This window comes from Micromys minutus (genome assembly GCF_963924665.1).
Source record: "Micromys minutus genome assembly, chromosome: 1".
NCBI lineage: Eukaryota > Metazoa > Chordata > Mammalia > Rodentia > Muridae > Micromys > Micromys minutus.
Genome location: NC_137969.1, coordinates 162,932,196 through 162,945,062, shown reverse-complemented (window position 1 = coordinate 162,945,062; position 12,867 = coordinate 162,932,196).

Here is a 12,867-nt window from a genome sequence, read left to right as displayed (position 1 = left end):
GAGGCTTACACTTATCATCTTTGACACTCTCATTTCAAGGTTGAGAATTTTGATGCCCAAAATATGACTCATCCAGCAACAAAGCTGCAACTGGGAGCCATCTTTCCCTGCAATGGGTGAGTAGGCTTTGACTTCATGGCCGTCACCAGGTTTGTGATTTAAATCTTGAAGGGGGTGGGGCTGGCTGACTAATGGCCTCTGTTGACTCTGTATAAGACAAGACCACATTCTGCAGTGATGCTTCTGGTGAGGGGCTCCTTATAGGCACACAGGGATGCACAGATGCAAGTATGCCTGTGCCTGGGGGTTGGATGATTGCTGTTCATTGTAGCAGCTTTATGAAAACATTAAATGTCATTACTTATTTCTTCATGTCCAAAATGTATACTTCAACATTTTTCTTCTGTAGACAAGTGTCGCTTTTACTGCAATCTTCAAGCCAGATGTTCTTGGTATAAGTGGTAACAGCTGACATGCTGGCAAGAGTGTGGCTCCAGCCAAGTCACTTACCAAAAGGGCCCCAGAGCTGTCTGTTCAAGAACACTGACATGGCAGAAGAAACCCATACCTGGCCCGCCCAAGCTTCTTGGGAAACCTTGTGAAGTCTGGTACAGGGAGTTTGGGGAGGGCATGCTGCCAAGCCCAGGGCTGTGTTTGCTTCTTCTTTGGTGATGAGCTGGGGATGCAGGCCAGGGAGAGCCAAGTCCTTCCCTTCGGGCTTCCTTCAAAGCATTGTAGTGCCATCACCCATTACCCACATGCTCACTTGTCTGGAGACCAAGTCGCTGCCCTTGCATTCTGTCACACTCACCGCAGCCTCCTATGATCTCAAGTTGACATTGTATTGTTTTTGAATTTTACTCAACTTCCAGCCGCCTGGTAGCATTTATCTTCTCAGCTCCCTTGGGCCTTGAAGAATTCCTTAATAAGGTCCTATCTCAGTGTCAGCATTTCCAGAAAATACAAGTACATTTTCCTTCCATCTCCAGATAAACCCAGAGACCTGATTCAGCCTAAAAGTAACATTTGCCTTTGCAAATATATATATATATATATATATATATGTGTGTGTGTGTGTGTGTGTGTGTGTGTGTATGTGTGTGTGTTTCTGTGTGTTTCTGAATGGCTGAATGGTCCATTATCCAAAAGTTGCCACCTTGTCAGGGAAGGTTGACTTTACAAGATACTAAAAGTCATGGAAAAACAAACAGACACAAACACACCCTTCACATCACACAACAGTGGCTGTAGCAAAATGCTTCTTCCAAGAGATGGTAAGTCATTCAGACTAAGTCCTTTTTTTTTCTCATGGGAGTGAAGCCATTTCCAACAGGGATAAATCATTAGGTGTTGAATCTGGCTGCATAGAAACAAAGGATGGACATCTTCCTAAACCCAACTGTTCAGTTCACGTGGCCACCAGTCAGCAGCGGTCACTGGCCCTGGACTCGGTGATTAGCCCAGACAGTCACTCTGTTTAGAGCCTCTGTATGTGATGAAACAACATCTTCTCTATAGAGCAGTAAGTGGTAGAAAACACTGGGCTTTGAGACAGCGTAGGGAAGTTTCAAATCCTGACTTTGTCTTTCACTGCTGCTTGGTCTTGAGCAAGCTGCTTAACCACTTGAAACTTCCCCATTTCCCATCTGTAAAACGGGAAGTGCAGATGCTCCAGGGTTTTGTTGTGATTGATGTGCCAATGTTTGGAGCCTCTGGCATGAAGAGATTAACTGCTTCTTCCGATGCAGGTTTCTCCATTGCTTCAACAAAACAGTGTTTGGGGAGGAAGCCATTCTCAAATTTAGCACTCTACCAAGGCCGATGTTGTTTTATATATATGATAAATATTGTGTGCACACATACATACACACACCAAGGCTTGCTAGGTTATACTTTCAGATCACTGGGATCCTGGAAACTCTTAGACATGCAGTAGGGGGCATAAGGAAGAGACTAAAATGCACTTTGCTCCCGTTTCTCTCCATGTTGCTATAGCAACGGGCCTTTACCCAGCATCACCAAGTTTCAGTCTGTAACTTCTTCCTTTGTCCCATTATATCACTGTCACATAGCAAGCAATACCTTGTCCCAGACATTGTAGACTTCTTACTCTAAGCTCTGAAAGCCTCCTTCCTCCACAAGGCTTGTCTAACTCTCTTCAGTATTTTCCTTCTAAGCCTTCAGGTTCTGATAACACCAACCCACACCTTTGTTCTCTCACCCTGACATTTGTCGTCCCTGCTCCCTCTCTCAGAACTATGGCACTGTCATCTGATCAAACCATTTAATATATCACTTTCTCTCTGTTGAGATGCCCAGCGTGGCTTGTTTTCCTGGCAAGATCCTGTCTGTCACAGGGACTGTATGTCCCAGTTTGCTGTGATTGTCCTCATTCACCCTTGTTTTCCTGGCATCTTGTCTAATTTAGCATTTGTCCCAGACAAACTGTCCTGGTTTTGATGATCAATTGTAAAGTCACTCGAGGTATATTGCTCTCAATCAATAGGCTATGGAAGCAGATCTTTATGTGTCTGAACATAGTAGGCTGCTTTTTACATATTTTAAGTAAACTGTTAGCATAGAACATAGTGGGTGTCACTATGATGTTTTCACACAAATGTGCAATTGCATTGTTTTCTTTTTAAAATTTTATTTTCACTGAGTATCTCCATTATGAAGGGCACTGGGCTGCAGAAAGACTTTGTATAGACATTGAACACAATTTCCCATTTGCCTGTACTCTCCCGCCCTCTCCTACTGCGTTTTGTCCCCTGTTCTTTCAGACAGTTTCATTTCTGCTTTCATTCCATATATAATTATATATATGACATATATGTATATAAATATATGATTTTATATATGTATATAAAGTCTAGGAACCACATGTGAGAGAACACATACAATATTTGTCTTACCAAGACTGGTTTAATTCACTTAATGTAATTATCTCCAGTTGCCTCCACTTTTCGGTAAATGACACGGTTCCATTCTTCTTTATGGCTGTGGAATTTTCCATTGTATATAAAAGTTATGTTTTCTGTCTCCAGTCTCTGTTGTTGGACATCTAGGTTGTTTCTGCATGTAGCCATTGAGAATGGTGCTGCACTGAACTTTGATGTGCAAGTGACTAGGCTTCTTGTTGTAGGTTTCTAAAGTTCCTCTTAGACTCAGAGATACACTTGTTTTCTCTCCTTTTTTAAGGGCTGTTCTTTGTGGCTTGCTGATAGGGTTACAAAAACATCATTTATCACACCTTCTTTGTAATTCTGCAGTAAGTCCGTGCATGATGCCTGTTCCTGTCCCAGATGAACCTTTGAAGGAAATATATCTCCAATCTAGAATAGCAGTTTTAATTTTGAACATTTTATAATATTTTTAAATATTTAGAAAATAATTTCCATGACATGGTTGGTCTTAGTTCCTGTGGGATCTGAAAGTTACTGGAGTTGATACCCTCACTGAGTCATTGATCAAGGAGTTCTCTTTGGCTGACAGAAGACTCTGCACTTTCCTTAGTTTCTCACACTGTGCTGTCTTCTGATCAGGTGTCACTTGCCTGTGTCACAGTTGACTTCCACCCTTCTCACTTCCAGTGGGTGCTGAGTATTCCCCCAACTCATCTTGACACCTGTCACTTATCGATTGGGCTTAGGGTCTTCAAAAGAAGATTTATATTACAGTCCTTTTGAAGGCATCCTGAATTTTACTATTTGATAGTGCCCTTTGTAGACATATTTATTCATTGAATACCTCTTAGAATGCATCAATGTTCCTTTTCACTCAGGTGTCCAAGCTGCGTGGAATTCACGCCCATGCCTCCTCTTCCCTTCCCTACTCTCCAAGCTCACTCAAGCCAGGACATTTTCCCCTTCTTTACTTTGTTCATGCTGTTTTCTCATCTTGGAGTTCACTTCTCCTCATTTACCCTGAATGTTCTTCTACACATCATTCTTCTTAAGCCTCTTCTGAGAGACACAGCTGAGCCGGGCTCCTCCCATACCATCCTCGTCCTTTGTCACAAACCTTATCATTGCACTTTCCAAATAATGTTGAAACCATCCCTTATGTGGCCGTTCTTTTTAGTGAGCTTCCTCGTAAGCATCAAGGATAAATAATATGTCTCATGTGCCTCTCTGTATCTTACTGTGCCTAGCACAATGCCTGTCGCAGCAGAAGCCCTTGATAAATGTTTGTTGACCTAAACTTAATATGTTTTTGCTGAATGACTGAGTGACATTCCATGAGCTGCCATTTTTTTCTCCCCTGGACACATATTTATCTCCTTCTTCCTCTGCCAAAACCCCAAAGATTGCTTCACTGTGCTGTATAATCTTTCTGTCAGGTCTCTGACACACAAAGGACATGTAATCATTCCATTATGAGGGCTGGCACTAAGTTTCAGCCAAGTGTTCAGATTTATTAAACCTTGTACCAGGAAACCAGGGAGGCAGGAACTTAGAAGAATTTCCCAAAGGACTGGAAATGTTCCTGGACATCAAGGCGATTCCCAGCTCCACTGGGAGCCTCAGTTTTCCTTACAGATTGTGTTGCTCCATCTTCCCTTTTGAATGTGGGCAGGCCACTGCAAAGTTCAGATATGGAGCAAGCAGTCTGCTTTTCCCCTATCGTGACTATACCACAAACTAACAAGAATGTGTTGTATCATGTACTTGCCATTTGGGGGAAAAGGCAAGACGAAGAGAGTTTGAACATCTGTTCACTTGAAAGTGCATGCTTTGCTTGGAGTAGTTTGTTAATTTGGCATGTTTGTGTGCTCCTTTATGTGGAAAGGCAGGGTATTGGGGGGGACAAATAATGTATACTCATCACGAATTCCAATGTCCTTCAAGGATTTGATTCTCCCTGTTGTCTAGGGAATGTCTCCTGTCTAAAACCCTGTCTAAATCCAAGTCCTGTCTAAGCCTTCAGGCTCAACTAATCCTACCTCCTCTAAAAAGCTTCACCAGACATTTCAATTTCTAAGCCTCTGTCATGACATTCTGAAAACGAATGATACTTGTATTACTTGCTTTCCTTGTTGCTGTAACGAAATACCCAACCAAAGCACAAAAGCAATTTTAGGGAAGATAGGTTTATTGTCACTCAGCTTTAGTGTACAGCCCATTGTGATAGAAGTGTAGATGGGTAAGCGTGAATCTATTGATCATAAAACAGAAGCATCAGGCAGATGAGCCCATCAGGAAGCAAATAGCTCAGCCCATGTTGGTACTTGGCTCACCTTCTTTTCCCTTTTGCTCAGTTTAGGGACTTAGCTCATGGGGTGTCACCAATCACATTTAGTGTGGTGCAGTTAAATATTTCTGGGGACACCCTCAGAGACAAACCCTGAGACATGTGTCCTAGGAGATTCCATATCTAGTCAAGTTAACAATGGAATTATATTCTATAGTCCCCATTGTAGCACCCCATTGTCTTCTCTTAAAAAAATAGATGAGTGTGGAAAACCCTCAGCTGTAATTTGAAAAGTTCACACACTTTATTTGGGTTTCTTTGTGACATTGGCTAGATCATTTTCACTTCATGATTTTTTTTTTTGCTTTCTCCTCTTTCCCTTCTCCCCTTTCTTCACCTCTTACTCATGTCCCTTCCACTGTTATACTGTACAAAATAACTGTTCTAATGCTTCACGTCAACTTTTATGGGAAAGATCAAATGACATATATGGGAAAATTCTGTGAGGACTATAAAGCATCCTAACAAAAGGTCTTGCTAAGAAGGAAAGCCTCATAGGATATAAAGCCTTATTCCTCTGCCTGCCTCCAAGATGTGGTGATAGCAGAAGGCAGGGAGTAGCTGCTAAAACACTGAGAGGTTTCAGAAGAATGAACTCCTAAGATAGAGAGTACATTTTAATTAAATGAGCACATACCGCAAAGTATTTGTTAATGGAGGTCAGTGGATGCCTTAACTCTGGGTACCATCAGAACATTTGCTCATTATTATTCAATTTACAGTAAACAATTACTATGACTATCAGATACCATGAATTTTAGACTGAATTATGCTGCCCTTAAATCCATATTGAAGGTCAAATCCCCAATGTTAGACATTTGAAGGGAGAGATACTTCGTAGACTCTCGGTTTATTCTGTGTTGCTACAATAGAAATGCACTGTTGGGTCACGTATAAAGAAAAGGGCATATTTGGTTCATGATTCTGGTGGGTAGAAAGTCTGAACATCCGGTGCTGAAGCCCTGGTGAGAGTCTCCTTTATCAATCATACATACTACAGAAAGAGAAGACAAAGCTGGATTGTACTTTCAAAATAACCAGCTTTTGTGGGAAATAAATTTCTCTAGTGAGACCATTAGTCTTTTCACAAGGTAGTCAACATAAATATCGATAGTAACAAATCACAGCCAAATGAAAGCAGAAGACAACTGGGTTTAGATGAGGGTGTGACTTTATGTCCTTATATAACATACATTAGTCCTTACTGTCATCATTCTGTCTCTCAACACATGCACATAGACACACAGACACAGGTACATATACACACATGTATATAGACACACATACATATGTACACACATACACACTTGCACACACAGACACACAAATATACACATATACACAGATAAACACAAACACACACACCCTCACAAATAAATACACTGAGACACTTATACAAAGACACACACATACACACACACATACACACACGCATACGCACACACACAGGAAAAGGTCATGCAACACACAGTGACATAATGTCTATCCACTAGCCAGAAACCAGGAAGAAAACCCTCACTGGACGCCATTCCTACTCATAATCCAACCCAGTGAGAAATGTGTGTTGCCCAAGTCACCATGTCTCTTGATGTCATTCTTGAGCTGCCTGAGGCAAAATGCCAGGCCAGGAGATGTCATAATAAACAATGTTCAGTCTTTGTTCCTCTTGGTATTTCTGGTGAGACCAGTAGACAGGTACAGCCAAGCAAAGGAGCACGGAATACAAAGAGGGTAGCCAGGGTGCTACTGGAGGGCCACGGGATAGCACCTAATTTGTTCTTGAGGTTTCAGGAAGGGTCATCTTGGCCAAGTGACATCAAATTAAGAAATGCAAACTACAAAAAAGGAACAAATAAGAATCCAGGGAGCAAGTGTCTGGGGGACAGTCTAGGGAGAGATTTGTAACTGGGCTGTGGAAGTTTACATTGTAATCCACTCACTGGCCAAGACCTTTGACAGACCTCCTTTTAAGATCTCCAAAAGAACTACAGTACTATTAATAGCAAGTCTATGGATTAGATAAAGCTGCCAAAACTATAAATTAATTAGGAAAAAATTGAATCAGTTATGTTAGGAAAAGGACAAAGTTACTTTTCTCTTTTTCGTATAAGAAGTTCTTATATCACAGAATGTGCAGCTGGGAGTGTAGGGGAAATCCGTTATGGATATGTATCACACAATTCAGTATTTAAATAGTATTTTCCTCTATGTTGTAATGTATATTTGCCATCTTCAAGTAATATGTACCTTTTTGTAGTTTTCCTCGATCTAAATGAATATTCACATTTGTAGCTAATTTTGTTTGCAATTTTGGGCAATGTTTGTTTTGTCCTTTTGTTTTGTAAAGAGAACTTTGCAAATTAGGCTTCCAAACCTGGCTTTTATTCTGGGATTAATCTATCCTGTAACAGGCCATTGCTTCATAAATGGCTATACTCTTGATTAGTCTGTAAATGCTGTGCTGGGGCTTATAACCAGAAGCAGAGTCATTGGCATCCTATGAGAGATGATGCTTGAGGTCTTGATTGCTCCCTGGTAGATTCCTGTCTCCTCTAAAGAGTCTGGAGTGAAGGTAGAAGCAGCCTGATGTGCTTGCACTTGTTTGAGTGGGAGGACCAGGGATGCCCACCTCTGTGTGTGTGCCTTCTTCATCCATCTGTGCTTAGAGCAAAATAGCACAGAGCAGGACATTATAAACAATAGAAACATATTTTCTTTCACAGTTGAGGAAGTCCAGAATGAAGAAGGTGCCAACAAAATTGGTGTTTGGGGGAAGTCTGCTTTCTCTGCAAGGTGATCAAGGGCTATATCTTTTTGAAGAACCAAACATTATGTCCTCAAAAGAGTGGAAGTAACAGGAAGCAAAAATGTGCTTTTCTAGTTCCTTCCAGGCCTTTTATAAGAGGAGTTCTCATGACATAATTAGCCTCTAAAAGCCCTATGTCTTAATACCATTGCATTAAGTTTCAACCTGAAATTTGGAGGGGTTACAAATATCCAAACCACAGTATTGTGCTTCATGAGGTTTTGGGTGACATGTTTCAAGGAAAGTTCAGAATGTAAGGAGAAGCCCAGGGCTAGTGTGTGGACAGTATGTGACCTCAGGGGGGACAGAAGAAGTGAGGGGGAATGCCTGTCAAAAGTAGACAGAGGGAACCTTTTGAACAGCTCCAAACCACCTCCAGATGGCTTGGAAGTGGCTATAAGCAGCACTTAGTGGAACCTGAGATCGTGCCTGATGCCAAGCATGGGTTCACAGTGTGGGGGAATGGCGACATCCTCTAACCCTTAAAAGCGGGACCTAGGGCAGTACCACTTAAGGAAAGTTTGTGGGAGTTATGATACGGGGTTTGGAAGGTTCAGTCCATACAAACACAGATGCTCTTATGTCTAATACATTTCATTTTGAAATTTTTGGACAAATGCTAAAAATATGCTTTGGGCATTGATTAATGAAAGACAAAGGTCTTAGAGTTAGGCCATGTTTTTTGAGAGAAACAGAACACATCTTCTCATAATAAGAGGGTGACTCACACACATTAAAGAGGCCAGCAACTCCCAAGACCTGCAGTCACCAAGCCACAGTTCCAGAAAACTAAGGCTGCCATCTAGGTCCAAGTTCAAAATCTTCAAATGAAGACAACTTAAGATACTGTCTTTACCCTCAAGCCATAGGCTAAGCATTCTTAGCCTAGATGGCTTCTGCTAAAGCCTGTTCCTGTACTTACCGTTTGCATGGTTTCTTGGTTGTACCTTATATTCATAAATAGACTTGATGTTCTCAATGTTAAGAAACCCACCTCTCTTATATGTCATTGACCATAAGCTGTGCTTATTAAGTCCTGAGTAATTCATAGTCAAGCCCTGAAGTTTTTGTTGTATTCTATACAGAAAAATAGCCTCCTTCTATAAAGGAGATGTAAAATGTTTAGCCACCCTAAAACAATTAATTTCTACAGTCAACATAAGTATAGATAAATACACGATTTTATGATGAAAAGTAATTAGCATCATTAATTGGTGTCTGACAGTGTCTTCCTCATAGAATTTCATTTAGGAAACTATTTTTCTGTTTTTAGTAACATTTTATGTAGACTAATGAAATATGCCAGTTTAAAAAATCATGACCATTCATTACTTGATTTTTTTCTTATCTGTTTTGGAATCTTCATTTACAACAAAGAAAATGAGATAATTTTTATTTCATTTCATATAGAAATAAGTTTTAAAGTTGAAATTGCTTAACAGGTGACTTCACTTTCTATTTACCATAAGAAAGGTTATTCAGGATGATTAACTTGAAGTCAGCAGCATGAAAAAAGCTAAGGTTAAGACCTTATGTTTCTCCTGAAAAGAAAATCAAAGATGTAGGGTCATGCAAAAAGCAAAGGAATCAGAGAGTCCAAGTTGCTCTAAAATCACATCTGGGGACTTAAATTTTTAGAACGCAAAAGGAAATCATATGAGGATTCTTCCAACTGGAATAGAGATAGTTCATTTCCAAAGAATGATTTCTGTCTGGGGTAGATAAACTACATACTTGGAACTCAGAAGGACAAAGTGTAGACAGGTGTTCTAATCTCCCCATCAATAGCTCATTCATCTACTATGATTCGCCAAGGCCAACAGAAAGGATAGACAAGTAACAGTGATTCTCTGGCCCTTTAATTAGAACTTCTAAGTTGGGGCTCCTCTCAAATGGCCAAGGACTGAAACTGACCCTCATTCATAACTTGACCTATTCTTTAGTAATTTAACACTGACCATCCTACTGTACTTTTCTATGCCAATCTCATACAGACTTCAATGAACCCACGGATAGCAGTTCTTCCCCTTGGAGAGCTCTAAGGGGTCGTGGTAACGTGCTCCTTGTAGACAGAAATATAGGAAAGTAAAGTTATAGACATTCCCTTTTAGCTTTGTTCTTCCCACATAAAGGAACAACAGCCAGAGCCTACCAAAGTCACCATACAAGGGCACCTCCTGACCACATTCTGAGGACAACAGAAGAAATGATGGGAAGAGACACTGATATGAGGCATGGCTCCCTCACTAGCCGCTCTTCCAGAATATTGTGAAATGAACGCTTCTAGGACATCAGGCTTCTTTGGGACTCTGGGGATCTTATCATCCTCTGCCTTTATAGCTTAGGATACTGGAAGCAATGCTGAGATGTTTTCCATATGTGGACAGAGAATGTCAAGCACATGCTGGAATTGTGAGGTAGCCCCTGTGCAGGGCTCTTGCCTTATGCTTTCTGTTGTATGAGTTACTGTCTTAACATTATTAGGCCAACTTTGAAAACATATTCTTCATAAACAAAGAATGAGCCAAAATATTCCTTTATCTAGGTCAGTGATTCGCAACCTTCCTGATGCTGTTACCCTTTAATACAGTTCCTCATGTTCTGGCATCTCTTAACCATAGAATTATTTTCATTGCTATCCCATAACTGTAATTTTGCTGCTGGTATCGAACACGATGTAAATGTGTGATGTAGCAAACTTTCGGAGATAGCAGTTTGCCAAAGGGGTCACAACTCATAGGTTGTGATCCACTAGAAGCGTGAGTACATTTTTACAATCTCCCTTCAGTTAAGAGAGAAGGAGTAACTCCCAATCTAGAGATGAAATCCCCAGTGGTATCACTATGAAAAGCCACAGGAGGGAAAATAAAAACCATCTTTAACTCTGTTTGTACCTCTGATGCTTTAAATAGTTAACTCTGTAGAAGGAGAGCTAGAGACAGTACCTAATCCCAGCTTGATGCAATTACTTTAACATGAATTTAAAATAAAATTAAAGTTAACAGTTTAAACTGATGTTTGAGGGTTTTAAAAAGATTTAGTTTCCTTTGGAACCACTGTGTTATTTGATCCAGTACATCTTTACCCAAGTACCATTACTACTAGATTATACCCATAGGTTGAGTTACAAATGTCTAAAAATCTTAAAATTATTAAGCTCAGATTAGAGCGTTCAAAGCCTATGGTGTTATTTTAGTCTCCTGCCATATCCTCCATTTACTATAAACTTGTTATATTGGCATTCAAATAAAATGTCATAAAGCAAGTATGTAAGGAGGTGTTTGGGGTTTGTTGCAGGCCTCTCTGAGCCAAGTTTGCATGGCAACCAAGATATATAACAGAAACACTCAAATGGTCTTTATAAAAAAAAAAAAAAGACTGAGCAGATCTAAACTCTCAAGACTATGGGAGCTGTTCAGAGAAATAACTGGATGTTGGACGGAGACAGCATGTTGTTACCAAATGTTGTTTCAGCATTCCTTTAAGTCCCTCTTTGCTGTAGCCACCAACTGCTAATGCTTGTGAGGGCAGGTCTCCAGAGATGTAGCTTCCCGGAATTCACAGCTGTTACTCTTGGAAACAACCCTTGACGTCATCTTAACCAAACTCCTTATACTATAGACAAGGGAATGGGGACCCAGATTTCTTCACAGTCTCAGAGGCCTGCTTATAGAACAGCAACACACACATGTGCTTTTCCCCATATTTTCTGTGTTAGTGAACTCACTTCTGTTTGTCCGTCTGAACACAAACTGCAATTGTTTTGAATAAGAGAAGAATGAGCAAATGTGAATTTATAAAGCTTCCATTTGGTCATTGCCTCTGCAAGATGCATAGGAATTTTTTTGGTTCACATATCATGGCCTACCCAGATCAGTCAACCTACTAGATCCCTACTTAGAAAGGCCAACTCATGAGGTTAGGTCAACAGCACTTTCTTTTTACTATGGAGAAGAGATCCACCAATGCTGAACTATCCCACTACTACTCATAGAAAGGGGGAGGGGAGAGCTCTCCTTTGAAGTTTTCTGACCTCCTGAAACTCAGATGTAGGATACATGATCAGTTACCTGGAATGAGTTTTCCTTAGAATAAAGTGAAGTCAGGCCCACTGATTGGAAACTTTAACACATTTTAATGTGTTAGTGATGACTAAAAAGTATATGACCAATGCAGTTAGCAACACAGCTATTCACCTAATTTTAACCATTCCAAAGGTGCCTGTACTTTCCAGAAATACTAAGAGAAGAGCTCACTAAAAGCATTGATTAATACTTTTGCAAACACAAACTTAAACAAAGAGAAGCTAGGAAAGCATTTAACACAGCTTGGAAGTGATGTTTCATTGATCGTGATTATTTCCATGCATGGTAAGTGGAAGGACTTCATGGGGTGATATTTATGTCCATCGTTTGAATGTCCCTGACAAAAGTAGTCCTCAATACTAAAAAAGGGTTATCAATAAGTCCAGTATAAAAGTATCAATATAAAAGTATCAGCGTATAAGGATCAATTAGAGAGGCAAAACAACAACAAATAGCATAAACCATTGATCTATTCTAGAAACCAGACGTTATGCTATCCAGAGGGTTGGTATTCCATGTTCATAGACTTTCGTCTCTGGATCTGGTATTAACCCCCAAGTCAGTAGGGCCAAACATGAATATATGGGGAAAATGGAGGAAAGCTATGACACGTTGGGACCCTGTTTCTTCTTACATCCAGATCATGATGCAAATAAGATGTGGTATGTGTGCTCAGTTTTCCATAAAGATGCCCATATATCTGACATGAGGTTTAGAAAGGTT